This window comes from Psammomys obesus, unplaced genomic scaffold (assembly GCF_907164565.1).
Source record: "Psammomys obesus unplaced genomic scaffold, mPsaObe1.curated_primary_1811, whole genome shotgun sequence".
Lineage (NCBI taxonomy): Eukaryota > Metazoa > Chordata > Mammalia > Rodentia > Muridae > Psammomys > Psammomys obesus.
Window position 1 is genome coordinate 1,250,483 of NW_026585644.1, and position 25,054 is coordinate 1,275,536.

Here is a 25,054-nt window from a genome sequence, read left to right on the forward strand (position 1 = left end):
AAGAAAGAAAGAAAGAAAGAAAGAAAGAAAGAAAGAAAGAAAGAAAGAAAGAAGAATAGAAAAAGAACTTGCTCTCTGAAGTGAGTATACCTAACACATATCCATTGCATCTTTTCCATATCTTTCTTGATATTAAATGTTTTCTTTTTGTAAATTTATTTTCATATGATGAAAAATCAAATGTTTATACTATAATGTGACAGTTTAACGCATATATAAATTGTGTAATATTTAAATGACTAAACATATATAACTTTTCAATAATTATTTATAAGTACTTCAAAAATCCTTTCTTCTAATTTTTAAAATATATAGAAAAATATTTTTATTTGTAGTCACTACATTGTACAAATAATACATTAACACTAGGTGATTTTCCTCTTTAGTTGCACATTGGTATGTAGTAGCTAAATAAAGATTCACACTTGATTGAACTGCAAGCATAACCTATTTAACAGTTGCCAAACCCAGACTTTAATGTCATCCGCTTATATCTGTCACCCTAGAGATCTGGAAAAGTAAGTTTCCAGGCAATGCTGGCTTTTCTGAGATGTGGCTCATCTGCCCAGGAAATGAACTCCCCTTTCTTTGTCATTGGAGGGTCTTTAAAGTATATGCTAACACTGACAAAGGTTTAGATTCACCTGCCATGCATTTAAATTTTCTTGAGCATTTTCAAACCTACAACATGTCTTTTAATTATAGAACTGAAATAGCTAGGTCTCAGTATTTTGGCATAAAGATGATGTATACTTAAGATGTTGAGAGAATGTTGTCAAATGCTGGTAGAACTTTAACACCTTCAGCAAGCTATTCTCCAAACACCATTTTGAATAATCCAATAGAAAATGTATTTATATCTTTATTTATCTTCTACCATCAATATTTCAAGTGGTATTGCCTTGACTTATGCCATGGGAGCTATGTCATACTGTCCAATGGGTGGGAATATACGTGCAAATGAATCCCCAAACCAATAAAAGTGAAAAACTAGACATCAGAGTTTAAGAAGGTTCTTGTTCATCACTGAATAAAAGTTTGCAGTTTTCAACAAAGCCATTGGTGATTTTCACAAATTGGACACTTAAAAATATATTTCAATTGGGTTTTTGATTGATGGAAACATTCTTGAAGAGCTTTAATACAAGAGAAACATTGAAATTATTTTAAAAATATTTTTTGAAATCTTTCTAAGGGAAACTTTATTACGTATTGTTCACATGCAGGTAACATTTTCGAGAAAAATGAGAACAGCATAAGATAAATTCTCTTCTGAGCGATAGACTTAAAGGTTGTTAAAAATTACTTAATGACTTACTTTTGTAAAGCAAGAAAAATCAGTATCTTTGAACTTGAGATAGCCTGTGACATATATGTCTTCTTGTATGATAATTTCATAGAACATCATTGAATTAGTAAAGACTGTTCAACTGAAAATATAAGAAAATCAAATGAAACAAAATATCAACAAAATGTTCCTAAGCAATCAGTGTTGCTCAAAAAATATATTAAAGCTTATTTTCAAGTTATTCTGTATGGGTGATTTTGACTTTAGAGTAGGTTATTATGATTAATGACATTTTGTCTTTTAATTTTAATGTAATTATTTTGTCATTACATATGCAATTAACCACAATGCAAATAGGTGGAATTTTTCTTTGTCCTGACTGCTTAACATGAAAAGAGCCTACATAGTCAAGACATATTCGTAATGTTATTTAATAACTGGTAAAAAGATAATAGTGATGCATAAACCTGGAAACCCATACATCAACCTAATAACAAAAATCAATGTTTTCTTGCATTTTCTTTTTCTGTCACTGATTTGTGATGCCACAAGATCATTTTAAAAATGATCAGGGTAGACCTTATCTGTCATGGAAAAACAGATTTGTTCCTTGGGTGGCTGAGCAACATGAAAAGAATAAATTTCTTAGAATTGTATCCCCTGAAGGAAGCTATCCATTATTGTTACAAGTTTGCAATGGAAATAGCTTAATCATTACATACAGAATATGATAAAATTTAAAGCTGTGTAAGATGATTAAGAAACAAGTAAAATATATTTCTAATATGTTAGCAACAATATATTGCTATATATAATACATTTGTTTATTTAGACAATGTTTGAGTACATCAAAGCAAATGTGGTACAACTTAAATATGAATGTTAATCCAAGGAGTAATAAAAATGAAATACTAATGCCTGCAGTGTACTGGGCATTAAATATTCTTGCTTTTCCAATATTGAGCATTTACATTTTCTGCTTGGGTGACAGGTGTGAACACTGTAAATCAGATTTCATCATGTAAAACTGTTTCACTTAACTTCACTTCTTCCATACCATCCCTAGTCCAAACTTCAGCAAGTCCTCAAGTCTTCTTCAAGAGCACCTTGGAGAAAAAGTAAAGTGAATGTCCTTGGGACCGATTCTACAGGGTGAGCTTTGTCGTTCTCTGTAGCTCTTCTATACGATGTTCACTGCGTAGGTTATAAAATGTCACTGTTATGTAGCTGGGTTCATTCTTATCCATCCCTAAACTGGTAAATATATTTCTAAGTAATTGTACTTGTTTGAATCTATGTGTAAATCTATTAACAAGATTACTAGCAAGGTTTTTCGACAGCAGATGTTAACTGGAATAAATTTAATGTTTTACCAAATGTGCTGATATTGAGGTTCTCCATAATTTTTGTTTGTTTTTATACGTAGTTGTTTTCCTAAACAGCTTTGATTTTCTTATGGGATTAATGAAGATAAGTAACCTCATCTACCATACTTACTACCTACAGGTATTTCACTACCTTTTATTTTCAGTTTTGGACAGGGTTTCTCAATGAACCTTGAACTTCAGCTGTGTTCACGAGGCAGCTAGAGTCTCATCTCTCCATGACTCTACAGCACTGAGCTGTCAGAGAAGGGCTATTGTGTCCAGTTTATGTGGGTGTTGGTGATTGGCTGCAGATCCTCCTGCTTTCCAGACAAGCACTGTACCAACTAAGCCATCTCCCCAGAAAGTAATATGACTTTAGTCTGTCATAAAAATACTATTCCTAGAAGAACATAAGATGAAACATCAAGATATGATGACTTTTCTGTTGGAAATGATGTTATCAACTTTCCTGCTGTTTTTTTTTAAACTCAGGAGTGAATGACCTCTAGAAATGAAATATAGATGGTATTTTGCTGTGTTTATTAAAATTTGTCTACCGTGGAGGTAATGATTTTTGATAATTAAATCTTACTTGTATTGATAGGTACACGTGTAATCATTACTCTTTTCTGCATTCAGTATCATGTGTGAGGCCTACTAGAGCAGACTCCTTATCTTTTCAGAATGAACCCAGGTCTTTGCATATTCATAATTTTTGATGGTAGATTGTTCATCTCACAATCTCTTTCGACATTAGCTAGTGAAATATAGAAGTCTAATTAATTTATATTTCTGTGTATACACACGAGCTCCGTCATTGACAAACACCATACATAATTTTCTGCACTTAAAAATATTAATTGATAAAGAAAAATTAAAACATATTGCTTCTTCATAAAAATTCAGTACTTACTTTGGAATCTTGGAGAAGATGCATCATTAAGAAATACTTGTCGAATCCATGAATGAAAATTTAATAGTGCAACAGAAAGCACAGAATCAGGGGAGGGAGAGGGCTGATGCTCAAGCAGGAGCAAGGCTCTGGTTGCTGAAGAAAACTATGAATAAACAAGAGAGGAGAGAAGTGAAATTGTTCCACAAGGCTCAAATTATTTGAGTCAGGACTTTAAAAACATTGGGGCAGTTGGAGAAGAAAATTAAATACCAGTAAAGGCAGTTTTAATCCATCAGTTCTAAATGTATATTGAGAAATTATGTGCTTGACTATCCCAGCATGAAGCAAAATTTAATCATTTGGCATCAAAAGTAAGGCAGAACCTACTAATTACTAAATAATTAATTACAGCTCACCAAGTCAAAGCAATTTAGAAAAGAAAAATGAAAATCAATATAAAATGCAATAAGAATGATTAAAATGGGCATGAAGAAATCCAAGATGTCAACCATTATGTTATAAGAAAATTTAGGTTTTCAAAACAACTATTTTTCTACAAGAAAAAATATTAATAAAACTAATAGATAAAATATCAAAACAAGGCATATACAAAGACTTCCAGAAAATTACAAAATAATAGATTGTGTATGGTTATATCAATAAAGAATTAGGGTAGTAAAGAAAGGAAATGAGGAATTTAAAAAATGCAAGATGTAAAATTCATGGTAAAGAGAGAATATGATGTTCATGCTTCTCCTTCACTCAAAAGACAGCAAGTGATGCTGGACAGATAGCTCAGTAGTTATTTCTTTGGTGGTTTTACATTGTACTGGGGCTCAGTTTCCAGAGCCCATATCAGGTGGCCCACAGACACTTGTAACTCCATCTCCAAAGGAGCTGGTACTCTTCTGGCCTCCACAGGGGGCCAGGAATGCCTATAAAGTGACACACACACACACACACACACACACACACACACACACACACACACACAGAGAGAGAGAGAGAGAAAGAGAAAGAGAGAGAAAGAGAGAAATATTTTTTATGTTATCAAGACACTTGCAGGCATTTTCTTAAGGAATATGTGATTTATAAAAATAAATCATTAATTTACTAAACCAGCACAATCCCTAACAGGAATCTATTAAAATTTGTTTTTATACTCACAGACAAGTAGAGTCTTAATCCCTCATCAAGGACATTTCTCTTTGAAACAGACAAAGACCATTATAGGAAATCACAACAGAAGAAAATACAGAGCTGTAGATCCTACTCCCAGTGGACACATTTACAAAACACTCCAGCACCTAAGACTCAGGGAACATTGTAGAACAGGTGAGTAGACTGAGGTCTTTAAATAATTTATCATTTACGTGAGTATTAAGACACCACAGACAGCCTCTGAAAGACTCCACTGATCAAGATATCAAAGCAGAGACTGAGAACCACAGCCAAACTATGGGCAGAATGCTTGGAATTTTATGAAAGAAGTGGAAGATAGAAAGACCTAGAGGGGACAGGAGCTCCAAAAGGAAACCAACAGAACCAAAAAAAAAAAAAAATTGCAGATTCAATGCAATTCCCATCAAATTACCAACACAAATCTTTAAAGACCTGGAAAGAAAAATTCTCAAATTCATATGGAATAACAAGAAACCCAGAATTGCTAAAACAATCCTCTACAATAAAAGATATTCTGGAGGTATCTCCATCCCTAATCTTAAGCTGTACTATAGAGCAAAAATAATAAAAACTGCATGGTACTGGCATAGAAACAGAATGGTGGATCAAGGAAACTGAACAGAAGACCCAGAAATAAACCCACACACTTATGGACACCTGATCTTTGACAAAGATACCAAAACCATACAATGGAAAAAAGATAGCATCTTCAACATATGGTGCTGGTCTAAGTGGATGTCTACATGTAGAAAAATGCAAATAGATCCATACTCATCACCCTGCACAAAACCGAAGTCCAAGTGGATCAAAGACCTCAACATAAAACCAGACACACTAAACTGCTTAGAAGAAAAAGTGGGAAAGAGCCTTGAACTCATTGGCACAGGAGACAACTTCCTGAACAGAACACCAACAGCACAGGCTCTAAAAGCAACAATCAATAAATGGGACCTCATGAAACTGAAAAGCTTCTATAAAGCACAAGTAATTCAATTAAAACAAGGGGAACAAAACTAAACAGAGAATTCTCTGTAGAGGAATATCGAATGGCAGAGAAACACTTAAAGAAATGCTCATCCTCATTAGCCATCAGGGAAACGCAAATCAAAACGACCCTGAGATATCACCTTACACCTATCAGAATGGCCAAGATGAAAAACTCAAGGGACAACACGTGGTGGAGAGGTTGTGGAGAAAGGGGAACCCTTCTCCACTGCTGGCAGGAATGTAAACTTGTACAACCACTCTGGAAATCAATTTGGCGCTTTCTCAGACAACTAGGAATAGCGCTTCCTCAAGATCCAGCCATACCACTCCTAGGCATATATCCAAAAGAGGCTCAAGTACCCAATAAAGACATTTGCTCAACCATGTTTGTAGCAGCTTTATTTGTAATAGCCAGAAGCTGGAAACAGCCCAGATGTCCCTCAACTGAAGAATGGATGCAGAAATTGTGGTACATCTACACAATGGAATATTACTCAGCAATGACAAATAAGGAAATCATGAAATTTTTCAGGTAAATGGTGGGAACTGGAAAGGATCATCCTGAGTGAGCTTTCCCAGAAGCAGAAAGACACACACGGTATATACTCACTCATATAGACATATAATATAGGATAGATCTATTAAAATCTGTACATTTAAAGGAACTAATCAAGAGAGAGGACGCTGATTAAAATACTCAATCCCCATCCCGAAAGGCAAAGAGGATAGTCGCCAGAAGAAGAAGAAAACAGGAAACAAGTTAGGAACCTGCCACAGAGGGCCTCTGAAAGCCTCTGCCCTGCAGACTATCAAAGCAGACGCTGAGATTTATGGCCAACTCTTGGGCAGAGTGCAGGAAATCTTATGAAAGAAAGAAGTGGGAAATAGTAAGATATGGAGAGAACAGGAACTCCACAAGGAGAGCAACAGAATCAGAAAATTTGAACACAGGGGTCTTCCCAGAGACTCATACTCCAAACAAGTACCATGCATGGAGATAACCTAGGACCCCTGCATAGATGTAGCCCATGGCAGTTTAGTGTCTAAGTGGGTTACATAGTAATGGGAAGAGGGACTGCCTCTGACATAAACTGATTGGCCTGCTCTTTGATCACCTCCCCTTGAGTGGGGAGCAGCCTTACCAGGCCACAGAAGATGACAATGCAGCCACTCAGGATGAGATCTGACTGACTAAGGTCAGAAGGAAGGAGAGGAGGACCTCCCCTATCAGTGGACTTGGGGAGGGGCATGCATGAAGAAGGGGGCAGGAGGGTGGGATTGGGAGGGGAGGAAGGAGGGGCTAATGGGGGGATACAAAGTGAATAAAGTGTAATTAATAAAAGTTAAAAAAGCCAGCAAGAACAACAACAAAAACCTGGGCCTTGGGGATCCTGCAGAGACTAATATCCCAACCAAGAACCATGCTTGGAGAAGACCTAATCAGATGTAGCACATAGATCATTATCCAAGTGTGTTCTCTAATAAAGGGAACAGGAGTTGTTTCTGGCATGAACTCAGTGGCAAGCTCTCTGATTACCTCTCCCTGGGGATTGTAGCCTTGCCAGTCCACAGAGAAAGACAATGCAGCCAGTCCTTATGAGATCTGATAGACTTGAGTCAGATAGAAGGGGAAAAGGTCTTCCCCTATTAGTAGACTAGGGGAGGGGCATAGGGGAGAAGGAGGAGGAAGGGTGGGATTGGGAGGAGATGAGGGAGGGGGGTCACAGCTGGAATACAAAGTGAATAAATTGTAATAATAATAATTAATAAAAATGCAAAAAAGAAATACATATTTAAAAAGTAGAGCTGGAGTTTTTATGCTTTCTATTTTCTGTAAAACTAAAATCAACAGAATGTTTATAGAATTTTTAGAATGCTTTGCTAATTTGTCATTTGTATACTAAACCCCTGCATCTTTTAAAATTCTTTATTAATTACTCTTTATTCACTTAGTACCCCCTGTGGTTCCCTCCTTCCTCTTGTCCCAATCCAGCCCTTCCTCCACCCTCTACATACATGCCCCTCCCCAAGTCCACTGATAGGGAGGTCTTCTTTTCCTTCCTTCAGATCCTAGTCAATTAGGTCTCATCAGGAGTAGCTGCATTGTCTTCTTCTGTGGTCTGGTAATGCTGCTTCCCCCTCAGGGGGAGGTAATTAAAGAGCAGGCCAATCAGTTCATGTCAGAGACAGTCCCTGTTCCTATTACAATGGAACCCATCTGGATACTGAGTTGCCATGGGCTACATCTGTGCAGGGGCCCTAGGCCATCTCCATGCATAGTCCTTGATTGGAGTATCAGTCTCAGGAAAGACCCTTGTGCTCAGATTTTGTGGTTCTGTTGCTCTCCTTGTGGTGTTCCTGTCCTCTCCAGATCTTACTGTTTCCCACTTCAGGGTATCTTAGGAAAGAAGTGGGAAACCCCTGCATTTTAAAAATATCTATAATTTGATCAGTTTGGATACACTTAGGCATCTCCAAAACAATTATTGTAATCTTTATATATGTTCTTCACTTCCAAAAGCTATGTCCCCCTTCACATTTTTGGATGCAGAAAGAACATTCAACATGAGATCCACCTCCTACAAAATTTAACTATTAAAGTGTTAACTATTTAAAGTATAAACTATTTAATTTAACTATTAAAGTCATAACAAATGGTAAATGAAAATGAAAATCAGTATGGAAAGTAAAAGGAGTGAATTATACCCATGCAACAAAAAGCAAGATTTATATATAAATGTAAAGATTTTGAACAAATAAATGAATAAACAAACAATGAAAAATAAATAACTTAGAGACTAATCATAAAAATTGTGTAAATCATGACAAAAGAGAAAATAGAATCTAATAAAAATGGTATAGAAAGCTAATGATAAACCAGCAAGTACTATAAAAAAAACCCAAATTCATCTGTGTCAATTTACTTTGTGAAATTAATCACAACTAAGAGCATAGAGGATGCTAACTTGAATGCTTTTAAGTTATTCTCTTTTCTCAATATATGTAGTTGAACACAAACGGATTCCAATCAGCCAAAGAGAGTACGCTATAGTAAGATATTGTTTCTCAGAAAATGTTGTCAGAATCTTGAGGGTGCCTGACTTGCCATCCCTTTACCCTCTTCACTGCAGCCATCCTTGTGACAAACCTTCTGAGAACTGACCTGAATTCTATCACCAGTCCACACCAGGAAAATCCACTGCCTCTGTGCGCCTCCTACAAGGACCGGGTCAACTTTCTATAACAAGCGTGATCCCAGAAGAGTAAAGGCGTTAACATCCCACCCAGAAGCCCTTGGCATTCATGATACAGAAGCTGGAAGCTTTTTTTTTTCCTCTGTTTTTTTTTAATTATTATTATTATTATTTTTTACACTTTATTCACTTTGTATCCCTCCATAAGCCCCTCCTTTCTCCCCTCTTGATCCCACCCTCCCTCCCCCTTCTTCATGCATGCCCCTCCCCAAGTCCACTGAGGAGGTCCTCCTCTCCTTCTTTCTGATCTTAGTCTATCAGATCACATCCGGAGTGGCTGCATTGTCATCTTCTGTGGCCTAGTAAGACTGCTCTCCCCTCAGGGGGAGGTGATCAAAGAGCAGGCCTATCAGATTGTGTCGGAGGCAGTCCCTCTTCCCATTACTATGTAACCCACTTAGACACTAAACTGCCATGGATTACAACTGCGCAGGGGTTCTAGGTTATCTCCATGCCTGGTACTTGGTTGGAGTATGGGTCTCTGGGAAGACCCCTGTGTTCAAATCTTCTAGTTCTGTTGCTCTCCTTGTGGGGTTCCTGTCCTCTCCATAACCTACTATTTCCCACTTCTTACATAAGATTCCATGCACTCTGCCCAACAGTTGGCCATAAAGTCTCAGCATCTGCTTTGATAGTCTGCAGGGCAGAGGCTTTCAGAGGCCCTCTGTGGCAGGTTCCTAGGTTATTTCCTGCTTTCTTCTTCTTCTGATGTCCATCCTCTTTGCCTTTCGGGATGGGGATTGAGCGTTTTAGTCAGCGTCCTCTCTCTTGATTAGTTTCTTTAGATGGACAGATTTTAGGTTTATCCTATAAGTCTATATAAGTGAGTATATAACCATGTGTGTCTTTCTGCTTCTGGGACAGCTCACTCAGGATGATCCTTTCCAGGTCCCACCATTTACCTGCAAATTGCATGATTTGCTGGAAAGCTCTTTTAATCCTTTCTTCTTTCCTGACTTGGAGCAGGATCTAGGTCTCCAGGTGGTCCCTCAGTGGAACCAGCTTTTAGCTGACCATAGTGTGGAGCAGTTCATGGCTCACATTCCTGTATCCTTCATTTTTTCCCTTCTCCACTCTTCACGGAAAACACTTCCTTTTCTTGAAAAGATTTCTTCAGAAGCCCCTTTTAGTTTTTAGCAGCTGAAGCCAAGATGATTGGGTTAGAAATCAAATAACACTTTCTGTTTTTTTTTTTTTTTTGTGATCATCTAAGAAAATAATGATGTAGTTGTTTCTCTGTGACAAGCTCAGAGATTGAGTCCGAGAAAGGAGCTTCGGGGATCTGATGCATCAGTCCAAAGGATGAGTCTGAGTGAATAAGGTCGGCATGCAACTGAAATGACTGGTCATTTTCATACGAAATTCTTACCAGTAATAACTACTCTTCATTACTATGTTTTATTGATGACTTCTAGGTATATTAATTCTGGGAAGCCAGAATTATGTTTAAATGTAATAGACACAGCTGCTTCTCTCAGTTTGAATCTATATTTCCTGTCTCTTTTTTCATTTATTATAAATGATAAACTCATTTTATTTATTTATTGTACATTATAAACTCAAAGGAAAGTCAACACAACAAAAGCTAATAAATAATATACAACCACAAACTCAACATTGTTTATTTTCAATTTTTGTTCTGGTTCTGAGTCTGTCTCAGAGCCTCTTGTGTTATTCTTTGGTTGGGTCCTTATTTTAGATGCTACAAGAGTTGCAGTTCTCCAAGTTGTTCAATATTACTGTGGTCATGAATGAGGAATAGTTTATGTAGGTTAATTGTTGCAAATTGACAAAAATTAAATTTCATTGATATTTTTCTACATTCAATTGAATGATGTAATAGCAAAGGAAGTTTTATAATCAAGATTTAAAATTCCGTGGAAGAACATGGGTTTCTGTCATTACTTAAAAGTAGTTTAAAATTACTTTTAAGTCTTGACATCATTGGAAAGAAAAGTCATGTGTTCATAAACTTATTGCTGCAAGCTTTCTATTATTGAACTACCACCTTTAACAGTAACCATTAAAGAGAAGAGGATTATATTTATATTATCGTTATTCAACATAAAATCACTCTGAATTAGTATTGATTTAAAAGCTCCTTCACATTTGAACAATACAGACATCATTAGTGCCATCATCAGATTTTTTTTTCCATCAGTAATTATTTGGGATATTCTAGTTTAGTTGGTGATAATGTGTTGCCAGTGGAAGTTTGGTTGAATACTTAGCTTCTTTTGAGAAAGTTTCATAGCAGCGAGGTCAAATGCCTCATAATAAATATATCATCCTGAACTTGGGACTCATGTTTCACCCTGGCTATGTGAAGGGTCAGGTCTGTGACCTAGACTTCACTTTTGAGAAATACAAAACAGTATAATAATTTTACACAGTTTGTGTGTGTTGCATATGTTTATATGTGTGTGTGTGTGTGTGTGTGTGTGTGTGTGTGTGTGTGTGTGTGTTTAAGAAAACAGTACACGGTAAGGACAGACTTCAGACTGTGGAACAGTAAGAAAAAGTGAGATTTCAATTAATTTGGGAGAGGGTAATTCTGGGGAACCTCTTAGCTAATATAGACTTAAATTTTATTCTCTAACTACTGAGCCCCAAGGAAAAAAAATGAGGCACAACGTAAAGACAATGAAGTGTATGAGTGTATGGGATTAAAAAAAAAGGAAGTTCAGCAGGCCTAGGCCTGTACTCAAAGCAACATGAGAAGTTGAAGAAGGAGGATCTTGAGTGATAGGTAGTAGACACAAGAGGCTTTCTTCTCCACTGCCAGCTCTCCCCTCAGCATTTGGAGTTGCTAAGAGTATGACCATAAGTAAGGACTCAGAAAAGAAATTTCCATCTTAATCTTTAATATTATTTAGTGGAGGGTGAATGGATGTATAGTATCGGGTTGTATTTTGCAGATAAACTTCCAAAAGACATATCTGAGGATAAATTTTTATTTTCAAAAGCCGGTCTGAGATGAAAAAGAACACAGTATATATAATTACGTAAATATTAACATGCATGTGTTAGCATATTAATTCCTCATCCTGATTAGTTTTTGTCAGCTTGATATGAAATAGATTTATCTTGGAGGAGGGAACCTCAGCTAAGAAATTCCCTTAGACTGCCCTGTAGGCAAATCTGTGGGGCATTTTCTTAATTAATGATTGAAGTGGGAGGGCCCAGCCCAGTCAGCCCACTGACAGTGGTGTATCCCTGTGCAGATGGTTGTGTGATAAGAAAGCATCCTGAGTAATGCTCCATTGTGTAGATGTACCACAATTTCTGCATCCATTCTTCAGTTGAGGGGCATCTGGGCTGTTTCCAGTTTCTGGCTATTACAAATAAAGCTGCTACAAACATGGTTGAACAAATGTCCTTATTGTGTACTTGAGCCTCTTTTGTATATATGCCTAAGAGTGGTATGGCTGGATCTTGAGGAAGCGCTATTCCTAGTTGTCTGAGAAAGCGCCAGATTGATTTCCAAAGTGGTTGTACAAGTTTACATTCCCACCAGCAGTGGAGGAGGGTTCCCCTTTCTCCACAACCTCTCCAGCATGTGTTGTCCCTTGAGTTTTTCATCTTGGCCATTCTGATGGGTATAAGGTGAAATCTCAGGGTCATTTTGATTTGCATTTCCCTTATGACTAATAACCTTGAGCATTTCTTTAAGTGTTTCTCTGCCATTCGATATTCCTCTACAGAGAGTTCTCTGTTTAGCTCTGTTCTCCACTTTAGGACATCATGAAATTTGCAGGTAAATGGTGGGACCTGGAAAGTATCATCCTGAGTGAGCTGTCCCATAAACAGAAAGACACACATGGTGTATACTCACTCACATAGACATATAACATAGGATAAACCTAGTAAAATCTGTACATCTAAAGAAACTAATCAAGAGAGAGGACCCTGACTAAAACAGTCAATTGCCATGCTGAAAGGCAAAGAGGATGGTCACCAGAAGAAGAAAACAGGAAACAACCTAGGAACCTGCCACAGAGGGCCTCTGAAAGGCTGTGCCCTGCAGACTATCAAAGCAGATGCTGAGCCTGATGGCCAACTGTTGGGCAGAGTGCATGGAATCTTATGTAAGATGAGGCAAATAGTACGAGCTGGAGAGGACTGGAACCCACAAGGAGACCAACAGAACCAGAAAATTTGAACACAGGGAACTTCCCAGAGACTCACAAGCCAACCAAGGACTATTCATGGAGATAACCTAGAACCCCTGCACAGATATAGCACATGGCAGTTCAGTGCCCAAGTGGGTTATATAGTAATGGGAAGAGGGACTGCCTCTGACATAATCTGATTGGCCTGCTCTTTGATCACCTCCCCCTGAGGGGGGAGCAACAGTCTTACCAGGCCACAGAAGATGACAATGCAGCCACTCCTGATGTGATCTGATAGACTAAGATCAGAAGGAAGGAGAGGAGGACCTGCCCTATCAGTGGACTTGGGGAGGGGCATGTGTGAAGGAGGGGGAGGAAGGGTGGGATTGGGAGGGGAGGAGGGAGGGGCTTATGGGGGGATACAAAGTGAATAAAGTGTAATTAATAAAAAAAAGAAAGAAAGCATCCTGAGCAGGCCTTAAAGAGCAAGCCAGTATGCAGGGTTCTTCATTCCCTCCAAGCTTCTGCTTCAGCGCTTCCCTCCAGTATTTGCCTTGACCTCTTATCTTGGCTTGGGTCAATAATAGACTGTGATCTGTAAGAGGTAATATGCCCTTTCCTGCCCCGTGTTGCTCCTGGTCATGGTCTTTATCACAGCCACAGAGAAGTAAACCAGGAAACATGCTCTACGTGTTATTACAGATAAACAAGGTAGAAGTGAAGTTCTGGAGTTCTTGGGGAAAGTTGCACACATAATTAAAACTAATCTGATTTTCATTGTTCAGGAGAAGGACAGAGATATTGTCCAACTTTATGTTTAAATACGAAAGCTAAAAATTTCGTAGAGAGTGAGTATAACTAAAGAAAGAATGCAAAATTTATTCAGATCAGTAAACAAGTATTTGGACAAAAGAAAGATAAAATCATACTATTGTATAAAAACACAAATAAGATAGTTTTAATTTCTGTTTGCATTATGAAGGCATTATCAGATAAACCAATAATAAAATACATGAATAAGAATCAAAGTCATATCTTATTTATCTGACACTATATCAGATTGAAGCACTGACTGAAAAGCTAGAAGATAAAACTAACATTATTATACATACTAAATTATCCTTATATTATAATTACTTACTAAAATAAATGATGCAACTATATTATTATTACTAGACAAATTTAGCATAATGTATAAAAAACCTTCAGTTCTCCAGAAATATCTATGGTGTTGCATTTCTGCTCATGTTTTGAGACAGGCTCCCACTAAGCATGGCCCCATTCTTCAGTTAGAATGCCTGGCCAGCAAGGAGCAGGAGTCTCCTTCTCCTGCTAACTAGTGCTGGGGTTAAAGACAGAGGCCACCATTCCATATGCAGGCTGGAGATCTGAACTCAGGTCTTCATACTTCTGCGGCAGCCTCTTTGCCCAGTAGACCCGAAGACAGTTTATCAGAAACTCAGATGGTTTCTGAAGATCTCTGAGATGTAAAATCTTTAGACACAAAACTTAAGATTCTTCCCTTTTCTAATCAGAAGAAAAATACACACTGTGTGCTTCATCACATTAAATATAATAGTATCAATTTTAAAATTAAAATTAAAATAGTATTAAATTTAAAATTTTAAAATCATATTTGGAAAATGCCATGGAAACATCTAATTTGAAATACTGAGAAATGAAGTCCCATTTATTGATTGTTGTTCTTAGAGCCTATGCTGTTGGTGTTCACTTCAGGAAGTTGTCTCCTGTGCCAATGAGTTCTAGGCTCTTCCCCACGTTTTCTTCTAACAGGTTTAATGTGTCTGGTTTTATATTGAGGTCTTTGATCCACTTGGACTTTAGTTTTGAAAAGATCATCCTGACACACATGGTATATACTCACTTATAAGTGGATATTAGACAAATAATATAGGATAAACATACTAAAATCTTACACCTAAGGGAGCTAACCAAGAAGGATAACTTTGGCTAAGATGCTCAATCCCCATTCAGAAAGGCAAAGAGGATGGACATCGGAGGAGGGAGAAAACAGGGAACAAGATAGAAGTCTGCCACAGAGGCTCTACCCTGCAGGGTATCAAAGCAGATGCTGAGACTCACAGCCAAACTTTGGGCAGAGTACAGGGAATCTTATGAAAGAAGTGGAACAGGATCAGATGAATGGCGAGGAGGTCCCCCCTATCAGTGGACTTGGCAAGGGGCACGGTGGAGAGGAGGGAGGGAGGGAGGGAGGGACTGGGAGGGAATGAGGGATCGGGACACGGCTGGGGTACAGAGTTAATAAAATGTAACTGATAAGAAAAAAATAAAATACAAAAAAAAGGGACATAACAACAACAAAAAAAAAAAAAAAAAAAAAAAGAAGTGGGAGATAGTAAGACCTGGAGAGGACAGGAGCTCCACAAGGAGAGCAATAGATACAAAAGTCTGGGCACAGAGGTCTTTTCTGAGACTGATACTCCAACCAAGGACCACTCAGGGAGATGGCCTGGAACTCCAGTAAACTCCTACAGAGGTAGCCCATGGCAGTTTAGTGTCCAAGTGGATTCATAGTAATGGGGACAGGGGCTGTCTTGATAGGCTTGCTCTTTAATCACCTCCACCTGAGGGAGGAGCAGCCTTACCAGGCCACAGAGAAAGACAATGCAGCCACTCCTGATGAGACCTGATAGACTAGGATTAGAGGGAATAGGAGGAGGACCTCTTCTATCAGTGGACAGGGGGAGGGGCACAGGTGGGGAAGAGGAAGGGAGGGTGGGATTGGTAGGAGAGGAGGGAGGAAGCTACAGGGGGGATACAAAGTGAATAAACAGTAATTAATAAAAATAAAAAATAAGTAAAAAAAGAAATACTAAGAAATAAAGTGAAATAAAGAAAATTACCTTCCTTGGAAAAGTTGAACCTAAAGCTAAACAAGTAGCATATGAATATATTTTCCTGTATAAAAATATACACAGATTTAATGATCAAATTATAACCACTATTTTTCAGCCTTGGACTTTGTGGTAAATGTGGACAGCAGCAGGAAAAATACACAATGAAATATTTCAAGCGGTCAGTTTACGAAAGAGATAAAGAACCATTTGTTAGGTTCTTAAAACCACATGTGTTTTGATACAAAAGGAATTTATCTCTACTCTTTGATTTGTAAGTTTATGAAAAGAACAGCAGATAAAGAAACAAGGATGTGGTAAGAAAATTTAAGGGAAATTTGTAGAGATTTGTACAGCGACAGAACAGTGGTAATATAGAGGTTATTAATTTTAAAGTTTACAACTATAGTGTGGTTATAGTTTTGAAAACAGTGATCTCTTTTGGATATATAGTTAAGTATTTACAGATGAGACCCCAAGAGAGCTAAGATTCATTTCAAAATTATCACAAGTGGGAAAAATATAACAGTACTGGTGTCTGTTCAGGATATGGATAGAAATATTATCTGTTTTATGAGTCTTTCTACTTTGTCTTGTACTTAAAAATACCAATAATGCAAAAGGTTAAAAATAAAATGATAATTATATTAATATTCTTCTAAAATGTAATTTTTATAATTAAAAACCCTTTGGCTATATTTCTAATTTCAAGGAAATTTGCATATATAGCCATAAATAGAATATAATGTTGAGAAAAAGCAATAAAGAAAAAATATTTGATTCTCATTTTATGTGACTATTTCATTGAAGAGAGCTCTTTCATGTTTATATCTTTGATGATAATATAGTGAAAATGTCAAATGCTTGTTAAAATATTAATCTAAACTTAGTAATGGGCAACTTTTGTGAGGAACGATGTGCTGAGCTCCTTAGACACTGTGAATTACATAGTGGACTATGTAATTGGTGGAATTACATAGTCCTGTGTTTTTCTGTGAAGGGACATGTGTACTTAAATATGCTTCACAATCTGACAAATGTGTATATATGTATAAATGAATCATATGGCTTTGGTACTTTTTCTGCTTTCTTTCACATGGGTCTGAGTTTCTAGTGTGTTTGCATGTGTGCGTGTGTGTTCTCAGAGAATATCTGTTTCATTGAGGCAATCTCTCAGTTGAATACAGAGCTCATTGTTATGAAGAGTCTACCTAGTCAGCTTGCTTATAGAATCCACTGTCTCCACATTCCAAGTGCTGGAATTATAGTTTGCTGAGGCGTTTTTCCAGCTCTTGATTTGTCATATGTTCAGTTTCATTAAATGATATATCTTAGTATATTTGAATATTGTATAGTATCAATTGCATTACAAATAATAGGTCAGTATTTGCAGGCATTAACTGTGTACTGCAAGAAAATCAGTAAGTTAAATGAATAGACAATTATGCTTCCTAAAGAGTCTTTACAATCTTAAAGTCATTTTATTAAGTTAGTGAGGATTTTAGTTATGTGTATTACATAACTTAGCACATTCTAAATATCTGTATGTTAATTTAATAGGACAGACAAATTCAATCTATTTGTTTAAAATCGATTGTTTGGGTCCCCAACCCCCAGACCCCACCAGAAAATAAGAGAAGGGGCAGACTTGACTACAGGTCTGGAAGACTTCTTGGGACTGGCAACCATGAATGAACAGCAGCTCCTGGCCTGCTAGAGCCCAGCGGCAGAGGCTGCAGGTGAAGTGTGCCCGAGGCCACCTGTGCCCAACCTCCCTCAGCTTGCTGTGCTCCTACTTCCACCTACAAGGCTGCTTCATTTCCCAGGACCAGAAACCACTGGGGAGCAGCAGCATTGCTCTAAGCTCCATCTTCTGGGCCTGCTTCGTTTGTTTTACAACTACCAGGAATAGAGGGTGGGGACCCTTTCCCCAACCCCTGACCTGCTAGAGACCAGCTGGGAGGCCTGCAAGTGAGGTCTGCCTCAGGCCATTTGGGTCCAACCCTCCCCAGCATGTTCCATTATCCAGAATGACAGCTACTAGATAACAGCAGGTACCAGTACCACTGAGGAACAGCAGTGTGCTCCTAGCAACATCTTCTGGGCCCATTCCATTTCCCCAGCCACATTTCTACCTGCAAGCCTAGAGACTGGCAACCAACGGGGAACAGAAGCCATCAGGAAGCAGCAGTAGCCATCAGGGAGGAGCAGAGACCAACACCCATCATGGAACAAGAGCATCCAGTATGCCCCATTTCCTAGTCCCCATCCCACTTTCAATCCCAATCTCCCTGTATCCCAAGAGATCTGCTATTACCTGAGAGCCAGAGGACTACTACCACATGGGACCGCCAGCAATTCCTACAATCCTAGAAGCAAACTACCATCAGACAGCACCAGGTTAGATAACACTAAGGACAAACAAATAGCTAGAGGCCAGCATAAGAACACATGCAACAAGTTTACATTCCCACCAGCAATGGAGGAGGGTTCCCCTTTCCCCTTTCTCCACAACCTCTCCAGCATGTGTTGTCACTTGAGATTTTGATCTTAGCCATTCTGATGTGTGTAAGATGAAACAGTAAGATCTGGAGAGTACATGAACTCCACAAGGAGAGCAACAGAACCAAAAAATCTGAGCACAGGAGTCTTTCCTAAGACTGATACTCCAACCAAGGTCTATCATGGAGATAACCTAAGACCCCTGCACAGATGTAGCCCACGGCAGTTCAGTATCCAAGTGGTTCCATTGTAATAGGGGCAGGGATTGCCTCTGACATGAACTGATTGGCCTGCTCTTTAATTACCTCCCCCTGAGGGGGAAGCAGCATTACCAGGCCACAGAAGAAGACAATGCAGCCACCCCTGATGAGACCTAATTGACTAGGATCAGAAGGAAGGAAAAGAAGACCTCCACTATCAGTGAACTTGGGGAGGGGCATGAATGCAGAAGGTGGAGAAAGGGAGGGATTGGAAAAGGAGGAGGGAGGGAACCACAGGGGGGATACAAAATGAATAAAGTGTAATTAACAATAACAAAAAGAACACACGCAACAAAACCCAAGGCCATATGACACCACTAGAAAACAGCTATTCTACCACAGCAAACCCAGGTGATCCTATCACACCTGAAGCACAAGAAAACAGAAACAGAAGGAACATTTCCAAACTCATTCTATGGAGCCACAGTCACCCGATACCTAAACTACACAAAGACTCAACAAAGAAAAAGAATTTTAGACCAATCTCCCTCATGAACATTTATATAAAAATACTCAATAAAATACTCACAAACCAAATCCAAGAACACATCAAATACATTATCCATCATAATCAAGTAGGCTTCATCACAGAATGCAGGGTTGGGGCAATATATGAAAATCCATCAATGTAATCCACCATGTAAAAAAACTGAAAGAAAAAAGTCATATGATCATCTCTTAGATGCAGAAAAAGTCTTTGACAAAATCCAACACTCTTTCATGATAAAAGCCTTGGAGAGATGAGTAATATAAGGCACATACGTAAACATAATAAAAACAATATACAGCAAGCCTATAGCCAACATCAAATTAAATGGAGAGAAACTCAAAGCAATTCCACTAAAATCAGGTTCAAGACAAGGCTGCCCATTCTCTCTGTATCTCTTCAACATAGTACTTGAGTCCTAGCTAGAGTAATAAGGCAACTAAAAGAGATCAAGGAGGTACATTTTAGAAAGGAAGAAGTCAACCTATCACTATTCATGGATGATATGATAGTATATGTAAGTGACCCCCAAAATTCTACCAGGGAACTCCTACAGCTGATAAACATCTTCAGCAAAGTGGTTGGATAAAAAATTAACTTAAAAAGAAATCAGTAGAACCTCCTGTATACAAACAACAAATGAGCTGAGGGAATGAGGAAGGGGTCTTCAGCTGGGATACAAAGTGAATAAACTATAATAAATTTAAAAATAAAAAATAGATAAGCTAAAAAAAGAAATTAGGGAAACAATACCTTTCACAGTAATCACAAAAAAAAAAAAAAGAAATATGATGGTGTAGCTGTAAGTAAGCAAGTGAAAGACCTGTATGACAAGAACTTCAAGTCTCTGAAGAAGGAAACTGAAGAAGATATCAGAAGATGGAAAGAGCCCCCATGCTCATGGATTGGCAGGAATAACATAGTAACAATGGTCATCCTATCAAAAGCAATTTAGAGATTCAATGCATTTCCCATCAAAATACCAACAATACTTCTTTACAGACCTTGAAAGAAGAATTATCAACTTCATATGAAAAACCAAAAACAAACAAACAAACAAAAAACAAAACAAAACAAAAAAACCCCAGAATGCTAAAAGAGTCCTGTACAATAAAAGATCTTCTAGAGGTATCTCCATTCCATTCCTGATCTCAAGCTGTACTATAAAGCAGCACTAATATACTACATGGTACTGACATAGAAACAACTGGTAGATCAATGGAATTGAATAGAGGACAAAAACATAAGCCCACACACTTACAGGCACTTGGTTTTTGACAAAGGAGACAAAACCACACAATAGGGAAAAGACAGCCTCGTCAACAAATGGTGCTGGTCTCACTGGATGTCTACATGTAGAAAAGTGCAAATAGATTTATATTCATCACCCTGCATAAAACTCAAGTGGACCAGAGACCTCAATATAAAACCAGACACACAAAATCTACAGGAAGAAAAAGTGGGAGAGAGCCTTGAACTCATGGGCAAAGGAGAAAACTTCCTGAACAGAACACCAATAGCACAGGCTCTAAGATCAACAATTAATAAATGGGACCTCGTGAAACTGAAAATCTTCTATAAAGCAAAAGGCACTGTCAATAGAACAAAATGACAGCCTACAGACTGGGGAAAGACATTCACGAACCCTAAATCTGACAGCTGGCTAAAATCCAGAATATATAAAGAACTCAAGAAATTAAACAGCAACAAACCAAATAACCCAATGAAATTATGGGGTACAGTGTTTAATAGAGAATTCTTAACAGAGGAATAACAAATGGCTAAGAAATACATGCTCAACATTATCAGGCATCAGGGAAATGCAAATTAAAATGACTCTGAGATTCCATTTTACAACCATCAGAATGGCTAGGATTAAAAACTCATATGCTGGCGAGGTTGTGGAAAAAGGGAAACACTCCTTCATTTGCTGGTGGGAGTAGAAACTTGTAGTACCACTTTGGAAATCCATCAGGCCCTTTCTCAGAAAATAAGGAACAGTTCTGCCTCAGGACCCAGCAGTACCACTCCTGGACATATACCTGAAAGATTTTTCACCATACAAGGACATTTGCTCAACTATGTTCATAGCAGCTTTTATTCATAACAGAAACTGGAAACAACCTAAGTGATCCTCAACCAAGGAATGGATAAAGAAACTGTGGTACATCTATACAATGGAATACTACTCAGCTATTAAAAACAAAGAAATCATGAAACTTGCAGGCAAATGAACAAAACTAGAAAAGATCTTTCCTGAGTGAGATAATCTAGAAGCAGAAAGAGACACATACTTCAAACTCATTTATAAGTGGATATTAGCCATATAATACAGGAAAACAACACTACAATCCACAGACCTAAAGTAGCTAAATAACAAGGAAGACCCTAGGGAGGATGCTTAATGCTCATTCTGAAAGGGAAATAGACACAGAAGTTGAAGAGACTGAACATGTTGGGAGCCTACCATAGATGTCTTCTGAAAGACTCCACCCACCATGGAATAAAAACAAATGCTGAGACTCACAGCCAAACTTTGGGCAGAGCACAAGGTGTCTTATGTAAGAGTGGAAGATAGAAGGAACTGGAGGGGACAGAAGCTCCACAAGAAGACCAACAGAGGTAACAAATCTGGGCCCAGCAGCACCTGCAGAGACTGATGCATCAACCAAGGACCATGCAGGATATGGGGCCTCTGCTCATAGGTAGCTGATGGGCAGCTCAGTCTCAAGTGGGTTCCCTAGTTAGGGTGCAGGGATTGTTGCTGACATGGACTCTGTTGCCTGCTCCACGATCACTTCCACCTGAGGGCATGGATTTGCCAGGCTACAGAGGAAGAGGATGTAAGCAGTCCTGATGAGACTTGATCTTGATAGGCTGGGGTCATTTGGCAGGAGAGGAGGCCTCCCTCTTTCTGAGGACTAGGGGAAAGGTTAGGGGGAAGAGTGAAGGAGGGTGGGATAGGGAGTGGCCTAATATCGGATGTAAAATGAATCCATTAAAAAAACAAAACAAAACAAAACCAACACCACAAACAACAAAACCATTGTTTGGGTACATTGACTGAATTGTCTTTCAATATTTACTGTCTTCTGGAACTTTCTCAGAAAAAGCCTTAGAATCTTCCTTAGGAAACAATAACATACAACTGAATTTTGGCACCAAACACAGACTTAAGCTGGAAAAGTTAACTTGACAAATGTTCAGTATTTTTCTGACTTAAGAGTTAGGAGAGCCCAAAGACAGAATTTAAAAAAAAATTAATCAAAATCTTCAAATAAACAACTCTCCTCAGAAGAGGTTCCTGGAGGCATTTGTATAGCTAAAGGAAGAGACTAAGTTATAGTAAATATTAAACTGAAACTGGAATTATTTGGCATATCTTTTTTTCTGACACAAATGGTTATCTAATTTCTTTTTTTATCTGTTCTACTACAAAGACTTTCTTTAATCTACTTAAGTTTCCCTTAAGAACATTTTACTGTGAGGCAGAGATTCATGTTCAAGGTCTACCTCCAACAATTCAAACCATTGTATTTACTCAAACACTTTAGCTGAAGTTTTATTTTCCATTGTGAATAAAATAACCATTATAATAATTATTCTCTTTTCCTTAGGACTACTGTGAGTTAAAATATTTATTTGCATAAAAATGTTCTTGAAAAGCTTAAGAGTAGGCTTTCTGGAAGGTTCTTGGAGGAAGCAGCCAGAGACTCCACAGGGGGCTAGAATTGGTGTCCATCAGTCCTTCTGAACCCACACAGAAATTGTCAAAGTTGCCATGCTGGAGGAATGAAGCTCAACCAAGACAAGCCAGCCCAGTACTACTTCAGGAGCTGACACCATTAAGACAAGCCTCGAACCTAAGAAAATAAACAAAATATTCAAAATGGAAAAGGCAATACCACACTTATAACCATTATAAGTGACAGTGTTACTATTCTGAAACAAATGCAAGTATTGTACCCAGCACCCAGAATGCTGGTGAGGCTGTCTAAAGCTCAAGATGTAGAAGCAGTGGATGGCACCACATGCACAGCCAACATTGCTGGCTCTCTTTGATTCCTACACCAAGCTTCAGCAGAAAGATGTACATCCAACAATAATTTTCTAGTCATTCCAAAAAGCTTTGGAAAAGGGTCTTGAAATCCTTGCTGACCTGACTCTACCTGTGTAACTGAGCAAGAAAGAAACTTGGTTAAATATTTCAACCACTTTGAATTAAAAGATTATCTCTCAATGCCGAAGTCTGTTCTCTCTAGTGAGTGCCAATGAAGTGATGAAAGCGGTTGAATCAGCCACATGTACCACTGTAGAGCTTAGAGATATTAAAATAGTTAAGAAGGTTGGTGGGACAATATATGGCTGTGAGCTGGTGAAAGATCTCCTTCTTGACCAGACAGTGACAAATTCTGGTAAATCAAGAGTTGAAAGGCTAAAATTAGACTTACCAGTTCTGCTTATCTGTTCCTAAAACAGATAGGATAATCGAATAGTAGAACCTGATTAAACTTTGAGAAGAGAGTTTAGGTTTACATTTGGTAAAGCAAATTAAGAAAATGGGGTGTAAGGTCTTCATACATAAATATATCCTAAGAGATGCACTTAGAGATATTTCATTACAGTCTCTGAATAACATAAAGATAAAGGTGGTTGAGGATATTGATGACATTTGCAAAACAAATGTAACCAAACCATGGCTAGTTCACTGCTGACTTGTTGGGTTCTGTTGAGTTAGTAAAGGAAGTCAGTTTAAATGGCTCTGGAAAACTAGTCAAGATTACAGGTTGTAGAAGCCCAGCAAAACAGTTGCAATTCTTGTACTGGTTCTAACAAACAGGTGATTGAAGAAGATGAGGGCTCCATTAATGATGCTCTCTGTGTAACTCACTGCTTATTAAAAAAGGGAGCTCTTATTACAGAAGATGGTGTTCCAGAAATAGTGTTGGCCTTGAGAGACTGACTGAGTACTTGCGAACACTGAGTGGTATGAAATTCTACTGTGTCTGTGCTTTTGCAGCTGCTATAAAAGGCATCCTATCTATGCTAGATAAAAATACTGGCCTGAATCCTATTTCTACAGTAATGGAACTAAGAAACCACTATGTCCAAGGAGAAAAAAACCCATAAATGTTAGAAAAAATTTCCAACATTTTTGAAAAATGTTGGAGTGGTCAGTGCTTTGACCCTAGCATCTGAAACTGTTTGTAACATTCCGAAAATTAATTATGTGGTAAATACTTGATTATCTGGATAAGGCTGGCCAATTGGCACCATTATGGACAGCAAGACTGTGCTTGGAATGGAAGATGATCACTTCAATGTTCCTTCTTGCCTGGAAGCTTGCTGCTTCAAAGATTTTGGACAATGACTTTCAGTTGGCATTTGTTTGAAATTGTATTAAAAATGTAAGGCAAATATTAAATTGATTTTAAAAGAGAGAGCGATAGAGAGTATTATTTGAGAATGGCAACCTAAGTTTCCAACAAAGGAAGGTCATATTGAGCATATGAACCAAGATGTAGCCTGATGATAACATAAGACAGTTGTAACTTCATGTAAAACAATGCTGCTACCACTTTCAGGTCAACATGTTCAGGGTAGAACTTTCAGTGTACAACTTGCTGCACCTCTTGCTGTGTGCCCCCTGGCAACTTAAAAATTTTATTCACAAATGGAGTTTTCTTAATTCTTCAGGTTCAAGGCATCAACACTAAACACAAGGATATTCTCTTACTCTTGTGCATTTTCTTTTTTTTTTTGTCTTTTGTATTTTTTATTAATTGCAGTTATTTACTTTGTATCCCCCCTCTATCTCCCTCTCTCCTCCCCTCCCAATCCCAC

At 38.0% G+C, this 25,054-nt stretch overlaps 1 pseudogene; it reads left to right on the top strand.

The window, feature by feature from the left end:
* Nucleotides 1–24,455, top strand: part of LOC129687193 (T-complex protein 1 subunit delta-like) — a 108,032-nt pseudogene extending 83,577 nt beyond the window's left edge.
* The last annotated feature ends 599 nt before the right edge of the window (nucleotides 24,456–25,054 follow it).